The sequence below is a fragment of the Chlorocebus sabaeus genome, chromosome X, assembly GCF_047675955.1.
Source record: "Chlorocebus sabaeus isolate Y175 chromosome X, mChlSab1.0.hap1, whole genome shotgun sequence".
Lineage (NCBI taxonomy): Eukaryota > Metazoa > Chordata > Mammalia > Primates > Cercopithecidae > Chlorocebus > Chlorocebus sabaeus.
The window spans coordinates 150,794,055-150,820,766 of record NC_132933.1 but is presented as its reverse complement, the minus strand read 5'-3'; the positions used below and the strand labels follow the sequence as shown (position 1 = coordinate 150,820,766).

General features: G+C 45.8%; 1 long non-coding RNA gene across 1 annotated transcript; it reads right to left on the bottom strand.

Annotated features, from left to right (window-relative positions):
* Positions 1-2,692: 2,692 nt before the first annotated feature.
* On the bottom strand, positions 2,693-22,048 carry LOC119619944 (uncharacterized). The gene is made up of 4 exons (XR_005236355.2): positions 19,100-22,048; positions 13,283-15,375; positions 11,120-11,351; positions 2,693-8,813 (listed from the first exon to the last, which is right to left on the bottom strand). It is a non-coding gene; the product is annotated as an uncharacterized lncRNA (long non-coding RNA).
* Between the last annotated feature and the right edge of the window lie 4,664 nt (positions 22,049-26,712).

The window sequence follows — 26,712 nt, the reverse complement described above, 5'->3', positions numbered from 1 at the left end:
GATGGTGACGATGATGATCATGATCATGATAATCAATTTCAGGCTTGGAAAGAGTTATGGGAACCCCAAACAGAGAAAGTTCCCATCTATGCACTTAAAATTTTCTCCGGGGGGACCTGAGACACAGGTGATGGAAACCAAGCCTTCTTCCACTGTCAGTGTTCGTTTTTGTCGTTTTTCCTCCAATATATTGAAGATGAATTCTTTTGTAAACATAGTGAAATTGAATCACTGAAAAATCAGAGTAAAGATACGCAACACACAAGCTCAATTTGTTATGATGATGATCGTAGCCCACAGACCTAAAATACCTTTCAGTAAGTACCAGCAGAATCAACATAATTTAGGAAAATCATGGCAAATGTTTCTGAATGCTTAGTTTTGTTACAAACCAGGAGCCAATGCTTTGTGGACACCCAGGAGCCCCAGGGTTTGAGGTTCTGTCTCTTCTCAGCATCTGCACAGGCAGAGCTCTGCTGTGGATGGCATCCTGGTATCTACCCTCTGCTCTCTTCTCTTTCCATTTTTAAAGACTATTTTCAAAAAAATCTTCTTTATCCAGTCCATCATTGATGGGCATTTGGGTTGGTTTCAAGTCTTTGCTATTGTGAACAGTGCTGCAATAAACACACGTGTGCATATGCCTTTGTAGTAGAATGATTTATAATCCTTTGGGTATATACCAAATCATGGGATTGCTGGGTCAAATGGGATTGCTGGGTCAAATGGTATTTCTGCTTCTAGGTCCTTGAGGAATCGCCACACTGTCTTCCACAATCGTTGAACCAATTTACACTCCCACCAATAGTGTAAAAGCGTTCCTATTTCTCTGCATCCTCTCAACATTTGTTGTTTCCTGACTTTTTAATGATCGCCATTCTAATGGGCATGAGATGGTATATCTCATTGTGGTTTTGATTTGCAATTCTCTAATGACCAGGGATGATGTATATTCCACGAGTATACACCATGGAATACTATGCGGCCATAAAAAAGGATGAGTTCCTGTCCTTTGCAGGGACATGGACGAAGCCGGAGACCATCATTTTCAGCAAACTAACACAAGAACAGAAAACCAAACACCGTATGTTCTCACTCATAAGTGGGAGTTGAACAATGAGAACACATGGACACAGGAAGGGGAACATCACACACCGGGGCCTGTCGGGAGGTGGGGGGCTGGGGGAGGGAGAGCATTAGAAGAAATACCTAATGCAAAGGACGAGTTGATGGATGCAGCAAACCACTATAGCACATGTACCCCAGACCTTAAAGTATAATAAAAAAACAAAAACAAAATAAAGACATATCTTTTATTGAGGTGAAATTCATACAGCCTTAAAATCAACTGTTTCAAAGTGGACAATTTGGGGGCAGTTAGTCCATTCACAGTGTTGTACAACCACCACCTCTGTCTAGGTTGAGAATATTTTCATTATCTCAAAGAGAGATCTATTCTCATGAGCAGTTACTCCTCATTCCCCCTTCTTTCATCCTCTGGCAACCACGACGCCACTTTGAGTCTCTATGGATTTACCTATTCTGGACATGTCATGTATATTAAGGCATACAACGTGTGTGCTTGGGTGTATCTGGCATCTTTCACTGAACATGAAGTTTTTCAAAGGCTCATCCACGCCATAGCACCTGCCAGTACTCCATTCTTTTTCCTGACTGCATAATATTCCACTGTGTGCATGGGCCACATTCTGTTTATCCATTCATGCACGGATGGAGCCTTGGGCTATCTCTGCCTTTTGACTATTGTGAATAATGCTGGCGGGACCATGTACCTGTTTGAGCTCCTGTTTTTAATTCTTTGGGGTCTGTACCTAGGAGTGAAGTTGCTGGGTCATATGGATGCTTTCTTTTTGAGGAACCACAAAACCATTTTCCATTAGAAGCATTATTATTTTTTTTTTTAGACTGAGTTTCGCTCTTGTTGCCCAGGCTGGAGTGAAATGGTGCGATCTCGGCTCACTGCAACCTCCACCTCCCAGGTTCAAGCGATTCTCTTGCCTCAGCCTCCCGAGTAGCTGGGATTACAGGCGTGTGCCACTACAGCTGGCTAATTTTTGTATTTTTAGTAGAGACGGAGTTTCATCATGTAGGCCAGACTGGTCTCCAACACCTGACCTCAGGCGATCGCAAAGTGACCGCCTCGGCCTCCCAAAGTGCTGAGATTACAGGCATGCGCCACCACTCCCGGTTAATTTTTGTATTTTTAGTAGAGATGGGGTTTCATCATGTTGGCCAGGTTGGTCTCAAACTCCTGACCTCAGGCAATTCACCCGCCTTGGCCTCCCAGAGTGCTGGGATCATGGGAGTGACCCACTGCTCCTGGCCAACATACGCATTATTTTAAAATGTTGAAATCAGGCCTGGTACGATGGCTCATGCCTGTAATTCCTGCACTTTGGGAGGCCAACAGGGGCAGATCACATGAGACCAGGAGTTGGAGACCAACCCGACCAACGTGGAGAAACGCCATCTCTATTAGAAATATTAAATCAGTCGGGCGAGGTGGCTGGCGCCTGTAATCCCAGCGACTTGGGAGGCTGAGGCAGGAGAATCGCTGGAACCTGGGAGGTGGAGGTTGCAGTGAGCCGAGATCGTGCCACTGCGCTCCAGCCTGGGTGACACAGTGAGACTGTGTCTCAAAAAAAAAAAAAAAAAAAAAAAAAGGCCGGGCACAGTGGCTCACGCCTGTAATCTCAGCACTTTGGGAGACAGGGGCAGGTGGATCACAAGGTCAGGAGATCAAGACCATCCTGGCTAACACAGTGAAACCCCATCTCTACTAAAAATACAAATAAAAATTGGCCGGGCATGATGGCGGGCGCCTTTAGTCCCAGCTACTCAGGAGGTTGAGGCAAGAGAAGGGTGTGAACCCGGGAGGTGGAGTTTGCATTGAGCCAAGATCGCGCCACTGCGCTCTAGCCTGGGGGACAGAGCGAGACTCCATCTCAAAAAAAAAAAAAAAAGAAAAAAAAAAGTTGAGATGCTGGAATAAGCCTGAGTTCCCGGCTCCTGTGTCCCACACTTTGATGTGCACCTGCCACGTTGATGCATCCTTTGTGAGTGTGATGCTTGGCCTTTTGGTTCCTTTGTCCTGCATGGTTTTTGAGGCATTTCCTTACTTGTTTTGTAGACACAGAGGAAGACACAGAAACCCCCCTTGCAGCTCAACAGGACACAAAAAAGAAATACCATCAGGGAAGCTTGACTCCCAGGGGTTTACGTCCCCTGGGGAGCCCCGGAAAACTCAGGAAGTCCTCAGACTGTCGCAGAAGGTAGATGAAGAGTTTGGAGGGATGGAGCAGAGCCTGAAGGCCTGGGAGATCCCGGTAGCCATCTGAGCCACCACACGGCAGGGACGTCTTGTGTGTCACGTTCTCTGTACACGGCTTCTTCCAACTCCAGGTTCCTTTCCATCGTCTGTCAACTCTGCCCTTGGCTTCAAAATGCAAACAGCCCAGCCAGGCACAGTGGCTCACGCCTGTCATCCCAGCACCTTGGGAGGACGAGACCGGCGGATCACCTGAGGTCGGGAGTTCCAGACCAGCCTGACCAACAGGGAGAAACCCCGTCTCTACTAAAAATACAAAATTAGCCAGGTGCGGTGGCGGGCACCTGTCATCCCAGTTACTCGGGAGGCTGAGGCACTGAGGTTCTGAGAACACTGAGAACTGAGGTTCCACGCTTGAACCTGGAAGGTGGAGGCTTGCAGTGAGCCTAGATCGGACCACTGAACTCCACCCTGAGCAACAAGAGCAAAACTGCCTCTCAAACAAACCAACCAAATGCAAACAGCCTAGCTAAGGTGAGCTATGAAACGCAGACATTTATAATCAAGACACATGCATTTTTCTTTTTATTTCTATTGTATTTATTTATTCTTTTTTTGAGACAGAGTCTCTCATTCTGTTGCCCAGGCTGGAGTGCAGTGGCGTTATCTTGGCTCACTGCAACCTCCGCCTCCTGGGTTCAAGTGGTTCTCCTGCCTCAGCCTCCCGAGTAGCTGCAGTTACAGGCACCCACCACCATGTCCAGCTAATTTTTGTATTTTTACTACAGACAGGGTTTTGCCATGTTGGCCAGGCTGGTCTTGAACTACTGATCTCATGATCCACTCACCTCGACCTCCCAAAGTGCTGGGATTACAGGCATGAGCCACCACGCCTGGCCTATTTCTTGTAGTTTGAGATGGAGTCTTGCTCTGTCGCCCTGGCTGGAGTGTAGTGACATGATCTTGGCTCACTGCAACCTCTGCCTCCTGGGTCCAAGTGATTCTCCTGCCTCAGCCTCCTGAGTAGCTGGGGATACAGGTGCCCACCACCACGTCTGGTTAATTTTTGTATTTTTACTAGGGACAGGGTTTTGCCATGTTGGTCAGGCTGGTCTCGAACTCCTGACCTCGTAATCCATCCAATTTGACCTCCCAAAGCGCTGGGATTACAGGCATAAGCCACCAAGCCTGGCTTATTTCTTCTTTTTTGAGACACAGTCTCGCTCTGTCGCCCAGGCTGGAGTGCAGTGCTGTGATCTTGGCTCACTGCAACCCCTGCCTCCTGGATTCAAGTGATTCCCCTGCCTCATCCTCCCAAGTACTTGGGGTTACAGACACCCACCATCACACCGCCTAACTTTTGTATTTTTACTACAGATGGGGTTTTGCGATGTGGGCCAGGCTGGTCTTGAACTCCTGACCTGAGGTGATCTCCCTGCCTTGCCCTCATAAAGTGCTGAGATTACAGGCACCTGCCACCATCACCGGCTAATTTTTGTATTTTTAGTAGAAACGGGGTTTCCGCATGTTGCCCAGGCTGGTCTCGAACTCCTGACCTCAAGGGATCCACCCACCTCAGCCTCCCAAAGTGCTGGGATGACAGGCATGAGCTACCGCACTCGGCCAATATATGCATTTTTACTTAAAAAACAAAAAGTCGAAATGCTGAAATCAGCGTCCATTCCCATGACCTCCTGGATGAGAAGTCACAGGTAGAAAAAGGATGGGAGATGCAAATCACGCACAAAACCGTCAACCACAACCACACAAAAAATGTGCTGTCACGTCCCCAGAGCAGCCTGAACACAAATCGGAGCATCTGGGGTTCCTGGAATCTGGACTCGGATGCACGGCCACATTTCCCCCGCTAGCAAATGACAACAGTATCCTCAGGGCAGAAAACGTGAGCGAGGAGGGCCGTCCCCGGCTATTTAAAATCGGAATGGCCATGTGCCAGGAGGACAGGATACATTTTTTTTGTGGAGAGCAGCCAGAGTTCAAGTGTAATAACCCAGTAATTATCCTGCTGGGGGAAGCCAGGATCGTCGGGGGAGTGGAGCAAAGAGCGGAGATGGTATGGATGGTGATAAAAACGCTGGCGTTTTCGTGAACAGCCTGCCTCACCCACGGGACCCTCTTCTTGCATTGGGCTGAGGGGATAATTACAAATAATTACAAATAATGAGCAGCGTCTGCTCTCAATGCATCGAAGCCTCTGGCGTTTGCTAAAGGAAGGGAGGAGTGTGAAAAATACGTATTTTACTATGAATGAGACAAAGTAAGATTTCAGGACAAAAGAGACCAGCCAAGAAAGGGAGAATGTTAATCCTTGTCCCAGACCCTTTTATAACCGTTCTCCTGGCTCCAATAATTAATGTATTTGATTTGGCTCAAAGAGACAAGGGTTAACATTTAAAAAAAAAAAAAAAAAGTCTTGCTAAGATCCGAGAAGAAAATGACCGGATAAGGAATTCGGAGTCATCAAAGGGGGGGGATACATTTGTCCGTGGCGCATATGAAGTCAAAACAAAAATTCACATCAGAAACTCACAGCCTCTGGCCGGGTGCGGTGGCTCACGCCTGTCATCCCAGCACTTTGGGAGGCCGAGGCGGGTGCATAGCCTGAGGTCAGGAGTTCAACACCAGCCTGGCCAACATGCTAAAACCCCATGTCTACTAAAAATACAAAAATTAGCCAGGTTGGTGGCTCACGCCTATAATCCCAGCACTTTGGGAGGCCAAGGCAGGTGGATCACCCGAGGTCGGGAGTTCGAGACCAGCCTGGCCAACATGGTGAAACCCCATCTCTACAAAAAATACAAAAATTAGCCAGCTGTGGTGGCAGGTGCCTGTAATCCCAGCTACGGATTGGCTGTCATCTTAAATTTCTTACCGGAAAAAAAAAATCACAATGTATTGTCACAGGAAACTACTTCTGGGGAGGCTGAGGCAGGAGAATCGCTTGAACCCAGGAGGCAGAGGTTGCCGTGAGCTGAGATCACGCCACTGTACTCCAGCCTGGGAGACAGAGCAAGACAGTGTCTCTCCAAAAAAAAAAAAAAAAAAGCAAATCATGGACTAAATGACTTCTCTGAATCCAGGTACATTTGGGTTTTTCTTGGAACGAAGCAAGTGAACCTTTTCAGACTATTTCTGAACTTGGGCGTGTCTGCTTGCTGTGTGTTTCTGGGCTCCTTGCTTCCTCTCCCTTTTCTCCACCTCTTCCCTACATTTAAACAGTGGGATTTCCCCCATAGCCTTCACAGTGTCACTCTTTGTTCCTAAAACTTTAGCCGTCATCTCATCTGAAATTTCTTTTTTTTTTTTTTTTAGATGGAGTCTTGCTGTGTTGCCCAGGCTGGAGTGCAATGGTGCGATCTCAGCTCCCTGCAACCTCCGCCTCCCGGGTTCCAGCGATTCTCCTGCCTCAGCCTCCCGAGTAGCTGGGATGACGCCACCACACCCAGGTAAGTCTTTATATTTTTGATAGAGATGGGGTTTCACCATGTTGGCCAGGCTGGTCTTGAACTCCCGACCTCAGGTGATCTGCCGGCCTCGGCCTCCCAAAGTGCTGGGATGACAGGCAGGATCCACCACGCCTGGCTGTCATCTTACATTTCTTATAGGAAAAAAAAAAAAAAAAATCACAATGTATTGTCACAGGAAACTACTTCTCACCTTGCCAACTTTCAATTTTGCAGTGCAATAAACAAAGGCAACTTTCAGAGCAGAAAGTGACAAAGTATTAATTATATCTTGCAGAAATCCACGTCTCTTGTACATGAAAGCTGCCTTGTCTATCATTGGAGGGCAAAACCGTGAGGAAAAGAACTGCTTTCCATGGCTGAGCTTCTACTCAATGCCGGGTGTTTAAAACATGGTGTGGACTCAGTGGCTGTGAACAGGCCTGAGACATCGTGTGAGGAAGGTAGGTTTCCAGGCTCCTGGCCAAAAGTAGATTCTATAGAACTTGTCACAAAATGCAAAACTGTAATATAAACATCTCCAAGACACTTAGAAAGTAGCAATGGACTTATTCGCTGATGAGGAGGGAAAACAAGCATAAAGGTATTCTCAGCCTTCCGGGTGTATGAGAAGTCAGCCGTTCTGACCCCTCTCTGATGGCTAAATTTTCATTACCGGGTAAGAACAGAGCGGCCCCTGGAGATTCTATCCTGCCACCGACTGACTGAGGACCAAGTTCTTTATGTGTATTTATTTATTTGTTTATTTATTTTGAGACGGAGTCTTGCTCTGTTGGCAGGCTGGAGTCCAGTGGTGTGATCTTGGCTCACCGTAACCTCCACCTCCCGGGTTCAAGCGATTCTCCTGCCTCAGCCTCCCGAGTAGCTGGAATTACAGGCACCCACCACCACGCCCAGCTAATTTTTGTATTTTTAGTAGAGACGGAGTTTCACTGTGTGGGTCAGGCTGGTCTCGAACTCCTGGCCTCGTGATCTGCCTGCCTTGGCCTCCCAAAGTGCCAGGATGACAGGCGTGAGTCACCTCCCCCAGCTTCCTTAATGAGCTGTGAAAAACCAATGGTTCTAAGAATAAGACCAGGATATATTATTTACGTAAATAGGGATTTATGATTTTCATGTTTATTAAAACTTTTTTTCTATTTAAATAAAGGATGGAAAAAGCTGTGCACAGGTCAGGGGTCTCTGCTGGCTGTAGTTTTGTATCTGCTGGGGCAGGTTGACCTCCTAGGCGATCTTCTGGCTTTTCTGTCTTTCTTCTTTTCTCCAACACAATTGACCTGTTCTCACCCTTTCCACGTGCTCACCTACCCTTATCCTCATTGTCTCGTGCAAGAACCCTGATGAACTGTCAGATCCTTTTTTTTGTTTTAAGACAGAGTCTTGCCCTGTCGCCCAGGCTGGAGTGCAGTGGTGCGATCTTGGCTCACCGCAATCTCTGCCTCCCGGGTTCAAGCAATTCTTCTGCCTCAGCCTCCCGAGTAGCTGGGACTACAGGCACCTGCCACCACGCCCGGCTAATTTTTGTATTTTTAGTAGAGACAGGGTTTCAGCATGTTAGTCAGGCTGGTCTTGAACTCCTAACCTCAGGTGATCCACCCGCCTCGACCTCCCAAAGTGCTGGTTTTACAGGTGGAAGCCACCGCACCTGACCCACCTGTGAGACTCTTAAGACCCAACTGAACTGTGAGGCTTTTAAGACCCCCCCCCCGCCCACCGTAAAGTGAGTATCCTACTGGAACAGTTGGGTTTAGAGCTACCCTCTGAAATTTCTACTTCTGTAGTAAGTAGTTTTTGATACTCCTTGACAAATTGTCAAACGCCACCAGCATCCCCCCTCGCTCTCTCTTTTTCTTCAATTGAATTCCAATGTCAAAGACATTATGAGGAACAATAGTATCAGGGAAAGAATAAGTTCTTGGCGTCTGGTCTCAAAAGCCGGCAGGGCCATTGTGTTTAAGCGCAGGGATTCTGAAGATCGTGCTGGCGTGCCCGTGCGAACTTCTTCTCGTTCTATGAGCTGGTATACACTGAAGCATTGTCTGGGTAGAGAAAGGTCACTTACTGTATCAGAGGGCATCGAAAACAAACAAGCACAATCAATAAAGAACAGAAAACCCCCTGCTATTCTATGTATTTATATGCTCCAGCTCCTATCAGGTCAGGACTTAATCTTTTAATATAGACCACAAATTTCTTAAAAAACAGCATGGAAAACTAGTATTTTTTCATAAAGTTTTTTATTTAAAAAACTGGATGAAAGACTACTTTTTTTTTTTTGAGATGAAGTTTCAGTCTTGTTGCCCAGGCTAGAGTGTAACAGCACAATCTTGGCTCACCGCAACCTCTGCCTCCCAAGTTCAAGTGATTCTCCTGCCTCAGCCTCCCAAGTAGCTGGGACTACAGGCATGCACCAACATGCCTGACTAATTTTGTATTTTTGGTAGAGACGGGGGTTTCACCACGTTGGTCAGGCTGGTCTCGAACTCCCGACCTCGGGTGATCCACCCGCCTCGGCCTCCCAAAGTGCTGGGATGACAGGCGTGAGCCACCATGCCCGGCCGAAAAACTAATATTTTTAAAGATCCTTAATTAAGCCACAGAATTGCAAGAAAGCACCACGGCATATTCATTAATTTGGTCAGCAGGCTGTTCAACAAATGCGGATTTATTTCCCACTGATGGACTGATAAGACGGTAGATAAAGTAGATAAAGAATCGATAACCTCTGGTGGGCTGAAGAAGTCCACAGTTCTAAAGGGATTCTGCAATTCATTCTCTAATTTCAAATAAGTGTGGTTTAAATCATCTCAGATGGTTGGTTCTTACAGGTGTTCAAATTTCAAGGGTTTTATAAACTGCTGAAGTTATTGTGGTTTTATGTCCTAGTGTTGGCGGTGACTAAAAATAAGAACTAAATAGGTTTAAGGGATGCGAGTTTAAAAATAGAATACTACAATAATTTAAAATGGGCCGGGCACGGTGCCTCACACCTGTAATCCCAATGCTTTGGGAGTCCAAGGTGGGCGGATTACCTGAGATCAGGAGTTTGAGACCAGCCTGGCCAACATGGTGAAGCCCTGTCTCTACTAAAAATACAAAAATTAGCTGGGCGTGGTGGCAGGCACCTGTAACCCCAGCCACTTGGGAGGCTGAGGCAAGAGAATCGCTAGAACCCAGGAGGTGGAGGTTACAGTGAGCAGAGATTGCAGCACTGCACTCCAGCCTGGGTGACAGTGTGAGACTCCATCTGAAAAAAGAAAACAAAAAATTAAAAATGGCCAGTGACAGCCAGGCGCGGTGGCTCACACCTGTAAAACCAGCACTTTGGGAGGCCGAGGTGGGTGGATCACAAGGTCAGGAGATCGACACCATCCTGGCTGACATGGTGAAACCCCGTCTCTACTAAAAATACAAAAAATTAGCCAGGCATGGTGGCGGGCGCCTGTAGTCCCAGATACTAGGGAGGCTGAGGCAGGAGAATGGCGTGAACCTGGGAGGTGGAGCTTGCAGTGAGCCGAGATCGCCACTGCACTCCAGCCTGGGCGACAGAACGAGACTCTGTCCCAACTCTGTGGAAGGAAGGAAGGAAGGAGGGAAGGAGGGGAGGAGGGAGGGAGGGAGGGAAGGAAGGAAGGAAGGAAGAAAGGAAGGTTCTGTTTCCAAAAGAAAGAAAAAGAAAGAAACAGGAAGGAAGGAAGGAAAATTCTGTTTCCAAAAGAAAGAAAAAGAAACAGGAATAAGAAGGAAGGAAGGAGGGAGGGAGGGAGGGAGGGAAGGAAGGAAGGAAGGAAGGAAGGAAGGAAGGAAGGAAGGAAGGAAGGAAGGAAGGAAACTGTCTCAAAAAGAAAGGAAGGAGAAAAGAAAGAAAGAGAAAGAAAGAAGGAAAGAAAGAAGAGAGATAAAGAGAGAGAAGGAAGGAAGGAAGAAAGGAGGGAAGGAGGGAAGGAAGAAGGAAGGAAGGGAGGGAGGGAGGAAGGTTCTGTTTCCAAAAGAAAGAAAAATAAAGAAACAGGAACAAGAAGGAAGGAAGGAATGGAGGGAGGAAGGAAGGAGGGAGGAGGGAAGGAAGGAGGGAAGGAGGGAAGGAGGGAAGGAGGGAAGGAAGGAAGGAAGGAAGGAAGGAAGGAAGGAAAATTTTGTTTCCAAAAGAAAGAAAAAGAAAGAAACAGGAATAAGAAGGAAGGAAGGAAGGAGGGAGGGAGGAAAGGGAGGGAGGGAGGGAGGAAAGGGAGGGAGGGAGGGAGGGAGGAAAGGGAGGGAGGGAGGGAGGGAGGAAAGGAAGGAAAGGAAGGAAGAAGGAAGGAAGGAAATACATAAGTCATTGTGACTGCAGAACATCATTCACCTTTCATGAGGTGAAGGCGAACACCCGTTCCCTTTGTCTCCTGATTTCAGTTCCCAAGGTCACAGCTTGAAGTCCCTGGAAGGAATTATTTCTCTGCTGAGCCCTTTCCTCAGAAACTTGAGTAAAGCCAGGAATGTCAGTTGCAGGTTTTCACGTCTCCAGTGAACTGTGTGGAAGGGAAGGCATTTTCCACATGGATTCTTTTCGGTGAAGATAAAGATGCTGTCAGAGACTGGTGGAAAATAAGAATAACTTTTAGAGAGAGAAAAGATTTTTGGTGATGCCAGCCTAAACCTTTTTCTTCTAATTCCCTTCTGCAAAACAAAGAGCAGATGGGCCCAAAAACCTATTGGGGGAAAAAAAGCGCATGGGTATTTTATAGAGAAATCAGCAAACGAAGAGGAGTGCATACATGGAAAAGATTGAATTTGTTCCTGCTCTTGACAAGTAGGTAGAAATATTGAATAATTGTTAGGATTGTTGAGGACTATAATAAGAATGACAAGAACATTCTGAGCACTTACTAAGAACCAAGTCCTGTGTCCAATTCTTGATTTAAAACCATTCATTTTATTTTCCCAGAAAACCAGAAAGTTAATACAGGTTGAGGATCTTTTATCTGAAATGCCTGGGACTGGAAGTGTTTCAAACATTTTATTTTTTCAGATTTTGTTATATTTGTATATTTAATGAGATATCTTGGAATCGGGCTCTTGTCTAAATGCAAAATTTGTTTATGTTTCACATGCATCTTTTTCTTTCTTTTTTCTTTTGAGATAGAGTCTTGCTCTGTCCCCCAGGCTGGAGTGCAGTGGCACGATCTCAGCTCACTGCAACCTCCGCCTCCTAGGTTTAAGGGATTCTCCTACCTCAGCCTCCCAGTAGCTGGGATGACAGGTGCATGCCGCCACACCTGGCTAATTTTTTTGAACTTTTAGTGGAGACAGGGTTTCACCATGTTGGTCAGGCTGGTCTCGAACCTCTGAGCTCAAATGATTCACCTGCTTCGGCCTCCCAAAGTGCTGGAATTACAAGCATGAGCCACCACACCCAGCCTCATAAGCATCTTATACAGATGACCTGAACATAATTTTATACATTTTAACAATTTTGTGCATATAACAAAGTTCTGACTGCATTTTGACTGTGACTTTGCACATAAGGTCAAGAGTTCCCTGTCCTTCGTCAACGAACAAAGAGTCCTCCCAACACATACCACCTTAGTATCACTGTAATTTTCCACTTGTGGCACCGCACTGGTGCTCAAATAGTTTCAGGTTTTGGAGCATTTCAGGTTTTGGACTTCCAGATGAGGAACGGTCAACCTATATTATCATTCCTGCATTTTATAGAAGAGGGAACTAGGGGCCAGGTGTGGTGGCTCACGCCTGTCATCCCAGTACTTTGGGAGGCCGAGGCGGGTGGATCACGAGGTCAAAAGATTAAGACCATCCTGGCTAACACGGTGAAACCCTGTCTCTAATAAAAATACAAAAATGAGCCGAGTGTGGTGGCGGGCGCCTGTAGTCCCAGATACTTGGGAAGCTGAGGGAGGAACATCACTTGAACCTGGGAGATGGAGGCTGCAGTGAGCCAAGATCATGCCACTGCACTCCAGCCTGGGTGACAGAGCAAGACTCCATCTCAAACAAACGAAGAAGGAAGAAGGAAGAAGGAGGAGGAGGAGGAGGAGGAGAAGAAGAAGAAAGAAGGAAGAAGAAGGAGGAGGAGGAGGAGGAGGAAGAAGAAGAAGGAGGAAGAAGAAGAAGAAGGAGGAAGAAGAAGGAGGAGGAGGAAGAAGAAGGAAGAAGAAGGAAGAAGTAGTAGAAGGGGAAGAAGAAAGAAGAAGAAGGAAGAAAGAAGAAGGAAGAAGAAGGAAGAAGAAGGAAGAAAGAAGAAGAAAAGAAGAAGAAGAAAGAAGAAGAAAAAGAAGAAGGGGAAGAAGGGGAAGAAGGGGAAGAAGGAGAAGAATGGAGAAGGGGAAGAAGGGGAAGAAGGAGGAAGAAGGGGAAGAAGAAGAAGGGGAAGAAGAAGAAGGGGAAGAAGAAGAGAAAGAAGAAAGAAGGAAGAAGAAGAAGGAACTTAAAAGAGTGTGTGAACGGAGTCTTGTTCCTTTCATGACTTTTTAAGATACATGGAAGATTCAAACACAAGGAGTCTCACCTTAGACCCCGATGCCTCCTGCCATCCATAAGCTCAAGCAATAGAGACAGACCCTTCTCCCAGTTCTCAGCCTCCATCTGCTGAGGGCTGCGTAGTGTCTGCTGAGGGCTTGCTCTCTCTCTGCTTCAGAGATGGTGCGTTCTTGGTGTTCTCACATGGCAGAGGGGCAGAAGGAGCCAGCGGAATCTCCCAAGCTCATGCATGAGGGCAGTCATCCTACCTCCTGATGGCCCACGCTTCCTAATACCCATTATCTGGGGGGTTAAGTTCCGGCACGTGAATTTGGCAGAGGCGCCATCATCCAGACTATAGCCACGTTCTTGTGCCTGATTCCAAGTCTGGGGCACATGCGTCTGACTAATGGGAGCTACGTCATAGGCCAGTACCTTAGAAGACTGCCGTTTTTCTTTCTCGGGAGGAGCCAGGAGGTTCTTTACCATGCAGGACTCTTCCAGTGGGATTTCTCCAGACTCAGGCATGCTGTCTCCTGCTAGACCGCTAGGACCAGAAAAAAAGGAGGATGGCTCACACTGTCACTAACTGGACAGAGGGGAGGGAGCAACCAGGGATGCCCGTTGGGTTTGAAGTTTGTTTACGTCTCTACTGCAAAGCAAGGAAAGATGAATCGCACCAGCACCAATGACGAAAGGAGATTCTGGAGGACAGGATCTCATTTTCTGAGGCGCTCCTGCTGCATCCCGATATTTCTACTACACTGTGTTTACCTCACTTCTCGTAAGGCATTCGCAAGGGAGAAGCCACTGTTGTTGCTAGAGATACATTTATCGAAAAGACAGAGCAAACCCACAACAGGCCAAAGCAAACTTTCCAGAGTCTGAAAATCATGATGCTGGTGAGAGGCAGAGAATGCATCATTTCCACTTCAGATCTGCTTTTCTGATATGACAGAAACGCTATGGTTGGGATGTTTGTACCCTTCCATACCTCGTGCTGAAGTTTCATCACCAATGCTGAAAGTGGGGAGTCATGGGAGGTGTTTGGGTCACAGGAGTGGATTCCTCATGCACAGATTAGTGTGTTCATCCTTGAGAGTGTCTCTCTTATGAGTTCCCACGAAAGCTGGCTGTTCCAAAGAGCCTGGACGCTCCCCACTCTCTCTCTTGCGTCCTGTCTCTACATGTGGCCTCTGCACACACGGCTCCCCTTCCTCTCTGTGTCCCCACCCAAATCTCATCTTCCAGCTCCCATCATTCCCATGGGTTGTGGGAGGGATCCAATGGGAGATGACTGAGTTATGGGGGCGAGTCTTCCTCATGTTGTTCTCATGATAACGGACGGATCTCACGAGATCTGCTGCCATCCACGTAAAACGTGACTTGCTCCTCCTTGCCTTCCACCATGATTGTGAGGCTTCCCTGGACATGTGGACCTGTAAGTCCAAAACAACCTCAGTCTCAGGTATGGCTTTATCAGCAGCGTGAAAACAGAAGAATACACCCTCTCGCTCTGAGTGGAAGCAGCCCGAGGCCCTTACCAGGTGCACATGTCCAATCTTGAACTTTCCAGCCAGCAGAATCATGAGCCAAATAAACCTCTTTTCTTTATAAATTATCCAGCCTCAGAGATTCCTTCACAGCAACACAAAACAGACGCAGCCAGAGAGTACGCAGGGAGCAAGCGAATTAGGTCCGAGTGACACGGGGCTCCTAGAAACTGGGGATTTACCACACACCTGAGTGGAGGTAATGGTTGGAGATCAGCCTGAACACCTAGAAGGTCTGTCCTGTCAGGATAAAACCTCCCCTCCTGCAAGCTCAGTCTTGATGTAAATGACACGCGATGTGTCCCAGAGACTGGATGGACATGAAAATGGCCTGGGGGTTAACATTAGCCTGTGCTTTGCGGCGAGATCCACGCAGGTTGGAGTTACTGCTTAGCTGGTACACGACTCCTGCCTGACCTTGCAGAGGAGGCTGATCTCCCATCTCCGACTTTCCCTTTGTGAGGATTCGATCCGGTACGCACAGTTCAAGAGGCATCAGCTGTTCTCATGATAAAAGGGAATGATCATATGGACATTGCTGTCATTTCTATTGCAGATGGTTTCTTCTGCAAAGCCAGAGGTGGTACGTCTACAATAGAAGACATGGGAGCCCGGAATGGTGGGATTCTTACACTAACCCAATTGAACATTCAAAGGAAAGTGCATCAGACATGTTTACTGCTGCCTCTGCAGGTTGTGAGTTCTCAAAAAACATTACCTGATACTCTTCCTTGAACACACTCTTTCTTAGAAACTCCTTGCATATACGCCGGGTGCGGTGGCTCACGCCTGTCATCCCAGCACTTTGGAAGGCTGAGGTGGGTGGATCACCTGAGGTCAGGGGTTGGAGACCAGCCTGACCAATATGGTAAACCCCCGTCTCTACTAAAAATGCAAAAATTGGCCAGGCGTGGTGGCGGGCGCCTGTAGTCTCAGCTACTCAGGAGGCTGAGGCAAGAGAATCCCTTGAACCCGGGAGGCGGAGGTTGCAGTGAGCCAAGATTGCACCACTGCACTCCAGACTGGGTGACAGAGCGAGATTCTGTCTCAAACAACAACAACATCAAAGACACAAACAAAACCTCTTTGCATAGAAGCCTGTGATGGAAGGCAGACCCCGTGGGCAGCCATCATCTCTTCCCCAACAGCAGGCTGAAAGCTGTCACTTTGATGGCAAGGGGAGAACTCCAATGATCACATTGTCCAAAAAGGCTCCAACTGAAGTCTCAGTAAGGGTGGCTATAGGAAGCGCTATCTGCTGTAATAAGTTATCATTTTATCGAGCTGAAACAACATCAGTATATGGTCCTACAGTTCTGGAGGTCAGAACTGTAACAAAGAGCCTCCCTAGGCTAAAATCACAGTGTCAGCAGGCAGTGTCTCTTCTGGAGGCTCTAGGGAAGAAGCTGTTCCTTTGCGTTGTGCAGCTTTCAGAGCCGTATTCCTTTCATTTCTTGGTCTGTCGCCCGTTCCTCCGTCTTCAAAGCCAGCAACATCGTACCTCGTTTTAGTCCTGACATCGTGTACTCTCTTGCTAGTCCACTCTCCCTCTGCCTCCTTCTTAGAAACATGCTGATGATGACATGGAGGATCCACGTCAATAATCCAATATCATCCTCCCATCTCAAGATCATTAACTGAACTGCATCTTTAAAGTCCGTTACCGTATAATGTAACCCTATTCATGCTTCATTAACTGAACTGCATCTTTAAAGTCCGTTACCGTATAATGTAACCCTATTCATGCTTTATTGCTGTTGTTTGTTGGCTTATCTTTGTTTTTGAGATGAAGTCTCGCTCTGTCGCCCAAGCTGGAGTGCAGTGGCATGATCTCGGCTCACTGCAACCTCCACTTCGCAGGTTCAAGCGATTCTCCTGCCTTGGCATCCTGAGTGGCCAGGATTACAGGCTCGCACCACCACAGCCAGCTAATTTTCTTTTTTCCTTTTTTTTTTTTTTTTGAGACGGAGTCTTGCTCTGTCGCCCAGGCTGGAGTGCAGTGGTGCAATCTCGAATCGCTGCAAACTCTGCCTCCTGGGTTCACGTCATTCTCCTGCCTCAGCCTCCTGGGTAGCTCGGACTGCAGGCACCCGCCACCACGCCCGGCTAATTTTTTTTTTTTTTTTTTGTATTTTTAGTAGACAGGGTTTCACTGTGTTAGCCAGGATGGTCTCGAGCTCCTGACCTTGTGATCCACCCACCTCGGCTTCCCAAAGTGCTGGGATTACAGGCGTGAGCCACCGTGCCCGGCCAATTTGTATATTTTTAGTGGAGACGTGGTGTCGCCATGTGTGCCAGGCTGGTCTTGAACTCCTGACCTCAGGTGATCCACCCACCTCAGCCTCATTACAGGCTATTCATGGGTTTTAAGGAGAAGGACCTGTATACGACTGGGGGCTGTAATTCAGCATGCCATAGAATTATTTTGTGGATGCACTCTGGCTACAATTCCAAGAAGGCAGCATGAGAAATGGCATAGCCACCTGCCATCAGGGAGCCGACAGGCAGAGCCCAGCCCGGGGCATCCTACTGGTAGGGGAGCCGTTGTGTTCGTTTCTGACCGATCCACGTAAGGGACACAGCTTCCTCTGCACACACCGAGCAGCGCATGCTTAAGCATGTCATTAGGAGACCCGGGAGATCACAGCACCAGCTTAGCCAAATGAGGTTTCGGCAACGAGAGTCTGGTGCCAACATGATGGGTATTATTTAAGATTTTTAATCAAGCAGGAGAAATAAAGAGAACTGGGAGGGAGGAATAAAGTGCTGAAAAACATCTGCTCTTAAGCAATTTCATTTAAAGGAAAAAGAAACGGAGGCTCAAACCGAAGATGAATATTGACAATGATGTTTTTTGTTTCTTGTTTTGAGACGTCGTCTCGTGCTGTTGCCCAGGCTGGAGTGCAATGGCATGATCTTGGTTCACTGCAACCTCCGCCTCCCGGGTTCAAACGCTTCTCCTGCCTCAGCCTCCTGAGTAGCTGGGACTAGAGGCGCCTGCCACTACACTCAGCTAATTTTTGTATTTTTAGTAGAGACGGGGTTTCACCATATTGGCCAGGCTGGTCTCGATCTCCTGACCTCGTGATCTGCCTGCCTCAGCCTCCCAAAGTGCTGGGATGACAGGCGTGAGCCACCATAAGCGGAAAAAGTCACAGGGAAACTCTGGTTTATTTACATTATGAATAAAAAATTTTACACTGGTGAATTGATTAAACGTATCAGCAAAAGACTAAAGACAGACATTTTCTGGAAGCATTTGCAAGGGTTGGGTAAGTCACGTGGTCACGGAGCAGCGTTTAAAGCACCTGCTCCTTGGAAGCAGGTGTATCTTGAGGGATTTTCCAGGATGGGGTTCAGGGAAGTATATGAAGGATCCAAACATCATTTGGCTTTAAAAAAATCATTATGAAGAAAATATACAAACAATAGTCAAAGAGTAAAACCAAACCCTCATGGAAATAAAGAAAAAAAATTGTCTCTATTTGAAGATGATATAATTGTCTTGATAGAAAATGTCAAATAATCTGGAAAAAAACTTTCTAGAACTAATAAATGAGCTCAATAAGTTCACAGGATACAAGATACATGTATAAAAATCCATTGTATTTCTATACAGATACAATGAACAAGGGGAAACCAAAATACAAAATATAATACTATTTTAGGCCAGGTGTGGTGGCTCACGCCTGTAATCCCAGCACTTGGGGAAGCCGAGGTGAGTGGATCATCTGAGTTCAGCAGTTTGAGACCAGCCTGGCCAACATGGTGAAACCCGGTCTCTACAGAAAATACAAAAAAAATTAGCTGGGCGAGGTGGCAGGTGCTTGTATTCCCAGCTACTTGGGAGGATAAGGCAGGAGAATCACTTGAACCCAGGAGACGGAGGTTGCAGAGAGCCGAGATCGTGTCATTGTACTCCAGCCCGGGCTACAGAGTGAGACTCTGTCTCAAAGAAAAAACAAACTATTTTAAATTGCTCCAAAGAGAATGAGATACTTATATATAAATCTCACCAAGCATATGTAGTTCTGCATGATAAAAATCATAAAATTCTCATGAAAAACATCAAAGACGACCCAAATAAAGGAAAGGTATAGTAGGTTCATGGAGTACATTCACTACAGTAAAGATGTCCGTTCTCCATAAACTGATTTACAGAGTTAACACAATTCAGGCTGGACGCAGTGGCTCACGCCTGCAATCCCAGCACTTTGGGAGGCTGAGGCAGGCGGATCACCTGAGGTCAAGAGTTTGAGACCAGCCTGGCCAACACGATGAAACCACGTCTCTAATAAAAATACAAAAATTACCTGGGTGTCGTGGAAGGCGCCTGTAATTCCAGCTACTTGGGAGGCTGAGGCAGAAATAATTGCTTGAGCTCGGGAGGTGGAGGTTGCAGTGAGTTAAGACGGGGCCACTAAACTCCAGCCTGGGCGACAGAGCGAGAATCCGTCTCAAGAAACAAAGAAACAAAATTCATATAAAAATCCAAGCATTTAAAAAATATACCTAGAAATTTTTTTAAAAAATATACGTAGAAAAGATTATTGTAACATGTATAAAGCAATGGAAAAGCGAGTCGAAACCATTTTGAGAAAGAATTAAGTGACAGAGATCACACACGTTTTGGGCTTATTATATTGCTGTGATAAAATGGAGAGAGTATGGCACGGAACAAAGATAAGACACATAAATAAATGGAACAGCATAGAGAACCCAGAAACAGGAACCTAGAATTATGTCCGACTAGTTTTTGACAACGGAGCAAAAGTAATTTAATGGAGGAGGAATATCCATTTCACTGAAATTTCTGGAGCAAGGAGACACAGTGAGCAACGTCAAAAAATGAATCGCAACCTCAACCTGCTAGCTTTGATACAAATTAACTCAAAATAAATCATGGACTTCCACGTAAATCACAAAACCATGGCGTGCTGTGGCTTCTATAATCTCAAAAAAAAAATGATGAATTGCATTTAACGATGATATTTTCTACAGGAGGCCAAGGGACTATGACGATTCTCTTTTTATCTTTTCTTTTGTTTTTGAGATGGAGTCTCGCTCTGTCGCCCAGGCTGGAGTGCAGCGGTGTGATCTCGGGTCACTGCAACCTCCACCTCCTGGATTCAAGCGATTCTCCTGCCTCAGCCTTCCGAGTATCTCGGACTACAGTCACCCACCACCACGCCTGGCTAATTTTTTTTTTTTTTTTGTATTTTTAGTAGAGACGGGGTTTTACCGTATTGGCCAGGCTGGTCTTGAACTCCTGACCTTGTGATCCATCCGCCTTGGCCTCCCAAAGTGTTGGGATTACAGGTGTGAGCCACCGCGCCCGGCCAACAAGTCTTTTTTCCATGGTCAAAATCAAAATCTAAATTGCAAAATTCAAATAAAGCAATTTTACGGCTTATAAGGTGCTTACATAGGCCTGATGTTTTCCAGTGAGGGAGGAAAAGCCACACAAAAAAGAAATACTCTGAAGAAAGCGAAAAGACAAGACACAGAATGTGAGAAACTAATGGAAAGAGAATATATTTCCTAAAGGACTTGTGGCCAACATTTAGGAAGCGTAGTTACAAGTCATATGAAGATTGCATCTGACCCAATAAAAATTAGGAAATAGAATCGAAAGGACTTGTCACTAAATAAGATGCTTAAGTAACAAAATAAGCCTATGAAGAGGGTCTGTGTTACTTGGGGGTTCTGGAATGCAGAAAGCAAGACAGAGTTACAAACGCAAAGGCGGGACGTGGTGGCTCACACCTGCAATCCCAGCACTTTGGGAGGCTGAGGCGGGTGGATCACCTGAGGTCAGGAGTTCGAGACCAGCCTGGCCAACATGGTGAAACCCTGTCTCTACTAGATATACAAAAATTAGCTGGGCGTCGTGGCATGTGCCAGTAATCCCAGCTACCTGGGAGTCTGAGGAAGGAGAATCACTTGAACCCAGGAAGCAGAGGCTGCAGTCAGCCAAGATTGCACCATTGTACTCCAGCCTGGATAACAAGAGCAAAACTCTGAAAGAAAGAAAGAAAGAAAGAAGAAAGAAAAGAAAGGAAAGAAAGAAAGAAAAGAAAAGAAAAGAAAAGAAAGATAGAAAGATAGAAAGATAGATTTCTGGCCAGGCGCAGTGGCTCACACCTTTAATCCCAGCACTTTGGGAGACCAAGACAAGTAGATCACCTGAGGCCAGGAGTTCTAGACCAGCCTGGCCAACATAGTGAAATCCCGTCTCTACTAAAATTACAAAAAAATTAGCTGGGCGTGGTGCTGCGTGCCTGTAATCTCAGCTACCTGGGAGACTGAGGCAGGAGAATCGCTTGAACCCAGGAGAGAGAGGCTGCATAAGCCAGGATCGCGCCACTGCACTCCAGCCTGGGAGACAAAGCGAGACTCCATCTCATACATAAATAAATAAAAAGGAGGATGAGAAAAAGAGACACTAGGGATTTCAAGAGGAGTGTGGATGGAGAGTGGTGAGGTTTCAAAAACTACTTACTGCGTGCTATGCTCACTACCTGGGTGATGGGATTATTAGGAGCCCACACCTCAGCATCACACACCTGCGCACGTACCCCTCCATCTAAAATTTAAAAATAGGTCAGGTGCAGTGGCTCACGTCTGTCATCCCAGGACTTTGGGAGGCTGAGGCAGGAGGATTACTTGAGCCCAGGAGCTCGAGACCAGGCTGAGCAAGATACAGGAGACTCCATTGCTGCAAAAATATGTATATTTTTAAATTAGCTGGGTGTGGTGGTGCGCGCCTGTATTCCCAGCTACTTGGGACGCCAAGGCAGGAGAATTGCTTGAGCTCAGGAGTTGAAGGCTGCAGTGAGCTATGATCACGCCACTGCACGCCAGCCTGGGTGACAGAGCAAGACCTTGTCTCAGAATTAATCAATTAAATTTTAACATAAAATACAAAACGTCTATTATATAACCATTTTAAAAAGTTAAACAATCTCGGCCGGGTGCCGTAGCTCACGTCTGTAATCCCAGCACTTTGGGAGGCCAAGGCAGGCAGATCACGAGGTCAGGAGATCAAGACCATCCTGGTGAACACGGTGAAACCCCGTCTCTACTAAAAAAACACAAAAAATTAGCCAGGCATGGTGGCGGCGCCTGTAGTCCCAGCTACTCGGGAGGCTGAGGCAGCAGAATGGCATGATCCTGGGAAGCGGAGCTTGCAGTGAGCTGAGATCACACCACTGCACTCCAGCCTGGGTGACAGAGCGAGACTCTGTCTCAAAAAAAAAAAAAAAAAAGTTAAACAATCTCTAAAAATGAGGTTGTAATTTTCTATATATATACCTGTAGAAATAAATACATATATATTTCTTATGTGTCTGTGTATATATAAAATATATATTTTATAATAAATATTATATAAACATAATATATGTAATATATATATGTAATACATATGTATTATATTTAATATAAATATATATAAAATATATAATATATATTATATATTTAATATATACATTTAAATATATATATTTTTATAATCTATATTATATAAACATATGTAATATAAATATATGTATTACAAATATATATTACACGTATATAAATATATATGTAATATGTATTATATTTAATATAAATATATATAAAATATAAAATATATATTATATATTTAATATATAACATTTAATATGTAACATAAAATATATAATATATATTCAATATATAATACATATGTAATATATTATATAAATATAATAAATATGTAATATAATATATGTATATAATACATAAGTATACAATACATATGTAATATAAGTATATAATACATATGTACATAATATACATATTTTATAGTTAATATATGCATATGTTAAACATATATTTTATATATATTTGTAATATTTACATATAATATACACACAGCAAATACATATTTTTATTATATTTTATATTATGAATATCAAATAGGTATAATATAGTTTGTATTTTGTATTACGTATATATATGCTATGCCAACTGTAATGGGTACCTTCTTTAATCATATTTTTTGGTCCTGTTTTGCAGTTCCATCTGGACTTGGAGCTGCCCTTTCAAAAAGCCACAGTTGCTATGTTCAGTCTGGTGAATGTCACATCTCCAACATCACAGTCTTCAAGGAGACGTTTAGCAGACATTATCTGAGGGCTCCGTGCCGGGTAGACCTTGGTCACCGAGCAGGGATGATGTTCTCTCAGGGAAAGACAGATGCAGAAGGCAGGGGAAGGACCTAAATCCCAGGGGAGTCAGCCACTAAGAACTCAGCATGTGGCCAAGTCGCTCAGACAAATTGTTCTTGTTGAGCCTCTCTCTGGAATCAGTGGATGGTTCCTGGAACTGGAAGGAAAGGGAAGACAGCCAGAAGCTAGGGCGTATATGTGTGTGGCTGGGCGGGAAAGGAGAGAGGTGGAGAGAAGGAGGGAAGAAGAAGGAAGAGGAGAGGGGAGCAGGAGGAGATGGAGAGGGGAGGAAGAAAGAGGAGGAGAAGAAGGAGAGGGGAGAAGGAGCAGGAGTAAAAAGAGAAGTAGGAGGAGAGGGTAGGAGGAGGAGGAGGAGAGGTGAGGAGGAAAAGATGAGGAGAGGAGGAGGAGGAGGAGAGGGGAGGAGGACAAGGAAGAGAAGGGACAAGGAAGAGAAGGGAAGAGGAAGAGAAGGGAAGAGGAGGAGAGGGGAGGACAAGGAAGAGAAGGGAGAAGGAGGAGGTGAAAGAGGAGAGGAAAGGAGGAGGAGAGGGGAAGAGGAGGAAGGGGAAGAGGAGGAAGAGGAGGAAGAGAGGGGAGGACAAGGAGAAGGGAGGAGGAGGAGGAGGTGAAAGAGGAGAGGAAAGGAGGAGGAGAGGGGAAGAGGAGGAAGAGGAGGAGGAGGAGAGGGAAGGAGGAAGAGGAGGGGGTAGAAGGGAGGGAGGAGGAGGACAAGGACAGACAGTGGGAGGAGGAGAAATAGAAGTAAATGAAGAAGGAGAATAAGAAAAGATGAAAAAGGAGAGGGAGTAGAAGGAAAAGGAGAAGGAGGAAGAGGCGATGAAGGAGTATCAAATGGTACAATTTCTAAAATCCAATCTGAGCAAGGCTAGCCCTTCTCCAAAGGAAATCGCCAAGTAAGCAGTAACAAGTAAAATAAAAGAAAGGACAGTCTTTAGGAGACAATCCTAGTTGGTCAGATTTTTTTTTTAGGAAGCTTAGTTTCTATTGGATACAGTGTCATCTTTATAGCTCACTGATTATGAAAAAGCTTATGGCATAATATGATAATTACCAAACAACAAAATCACTAAACAGTTGTAGACTTTTACTACACAATAAACGACAAAACCAAAAACCAAAAAAAAAAAAGAGGGGACTATTTAAAACTCAGTTACGTTTCGTCCGAGGCACGGCTTTTACACCAAGTTGGGATCTGAACGGCACCGGCCACAGACTGTTTTGTTACAAGCACTGTGGGCACATTGTTCACTGGGTGGAAGGGAAAAGCTCAGCACCAAATACTTTCTTTGAAGTCTCTGAAAGCTTTCTCAATGATGAGATGAAACTTGCAAAAGCTTTCTCGCTGTGGGGAGACGACGACGACAGCTCCAATGACAGGGCTTCTGCAGCCAGGGCGTTACGGCTCTCTGAAACAAGCAAGAGAGGCGTGCATACATTAATCCAAGGATGTGTCCCAGCCAGTAATTAGCCACCGCTTGCAGTGAAAAGCAGGGAGTCGAGAGCTTGTCTCACAGAATATACAATTTCCTCATGATGCCCCACAAAAAGCTATCTCCATTCAGACGGTTCCTACGTGGTTGTGCCAATCATAACAAGAACCAAGATCTACAAACAAAAGAAAGGAGAAGAAAGACAAGGAAGGAAGGAAGGAAGGAAGGAAGGAAGGAAGGAAGGAAGGAAGGAAGGAAGGAAGGAAGGAAGGAAGGAAGGGAGGGGGAGGAAGGAAGGAAGGAGACAGGGAAGGAGGGAAGGAGTGAGAGAGGAGGGGAAAGGAAGGAAGAAAGGAGAAAGGAAGGAAGGAGAAAGAAAGGAAGGAAGAAGGAAGGAAGAATGACGGAAGGAAGAAGGAAGGAAGAAAGGAAGGGAGGGAGGGAGGAAGGAAGAAAGAAAGAAGAAAGGAAGAAAACAAGGAAGGAAGGGAGGAAGGAAGGGAGGGAGGGAGGAAGGGAGGGAGGGAGGAAGGGAGGGAGGAAAGAAGGAAGGAAGGAGGGAGGAAGTCTTTCTTCTTGTGAGTAAATGCCGTATCCCAGATACTCCCTTTGTTGGCCAACTCCATGGTTAGTTTATCTAACAAATTAATGGGAATGAAGTAATCAACATAATTGGTCTTGTCTCCTATGTGATATGCCCATGGTTTAACTATTTTTGTGTGTGTGTGTGTGAGACGGACTCTCACTCTGTCGCCCAGGCTGGAGTGCAGTGGTGTGATCTCAGCTCACTGTAACCTCTGCCTCCTGGGTTCAAGCGATTCCCTTGCCTCAGCCTCCCGAGTAGCTGGGACTACAAGTGCCCGCCACCATGCCTGGCTAATTTTTTTGTATTTTAGTAGAGATGGGGTTTCACTGTGTTAGCCAGGATGGTCTCGATCTCCTGACCTCGTGATCCACCGACCTCGGCCTCCCAAAGTGCTGGGATTACAGGTGTGCGCCAACGCGCCCAGCCAGTTTAACTATTTTAAAAAATAATTTGAAGGCTGCCTCCTGGCAGAATTTCCTCTTGCTCTGTGGACGTCAGATTTTGTTCTTTTCATGTCTTCGACTGATGAGGTGAGGCCCACCCACATTATGGAGAGAGGATCATCTTGACTCAAAGTCACGGATTTAAATATCAACCCCATCCAAAAACACATTCACAGAAACATCCAGAATAATGTTTGCCCACACATCTGGGCACGGTGACCCAGACAAGGAGACACATAAAATTAACCATCACAAATATTATTACTTAAATGAAATGCTTACAAAGAAAAGGTAGAGGAAATATAAAGCAAGGGATTAGAAGTAAACAGGGGGTATATTCATGAAAGCAGCTGGGCAGAGAAGGGGCGGATATAAATGGGAAACAACATCATAGCAAACTCGTGGAAGACAGGGGAGTCTGGCGTGCTTGTGGACCAAGAGTAAGAGCTTGAGAGGTCTATTGAATGTCTTCCTCTCCTGTCAACCTGAAGCCAGTGACTGCTGGGGTTTGAAGGCAGAAATCCCATACGAATACCTAGAAGTCCACTGTTGTGCCAAGTTTTACCTCTGCTTTGGGGACACTGCCTTCAGAATAGTCTAACTTGTCCTTACAACTCTGGTTCAAGCATAGATCATTGATCCAAGCTAGTATGAAATATCAATGTGTGTGCACATAGGCATGTGTGTTGCCAGGAAACAACCCAGTAGGAATGACAGCACCACAGCCATAACGTACATTAAAATGTAGACCTCACAGTGTTATCAGGATCAGCTTTTTTCAAGAGACCATGGGCTTCATTCATTCAAAAAGCACAATTGCATGGTAGACATTACCTTGCCTGCTCATTTATTTCTACATACCTAGCTTCTCACACTGAAGATATGCACACTAAACATTGGTCAAACAAAAATGAGTGGATAAATGACTAACCAATTTGTTTCATCCTCCCTACAAGACAAGTACTGGTCATTTTACATGGTGCCCAAAACTGACTCTAGTGTGTGCTTTTAAGCCCTATTTAATAAGACCAACCAGGCCAGGCACAGTGGCTCACGCCCATCATCCCAGTACTTTGGGAGACCAGGGCGAGCAGATCACCTGAGGTTGGGAGTTCGAGACCTGCCTGACCAACATGGAGAAACCCTGTTTCTACTAAAAATACAAAATCAGCTGGGTGTCGTGGCGCATGCCTGTAGGAGAAACGGCTGAACCCAGGAGGCGGAGGTTGCAGTGAGCTGAGATCGCGCCAT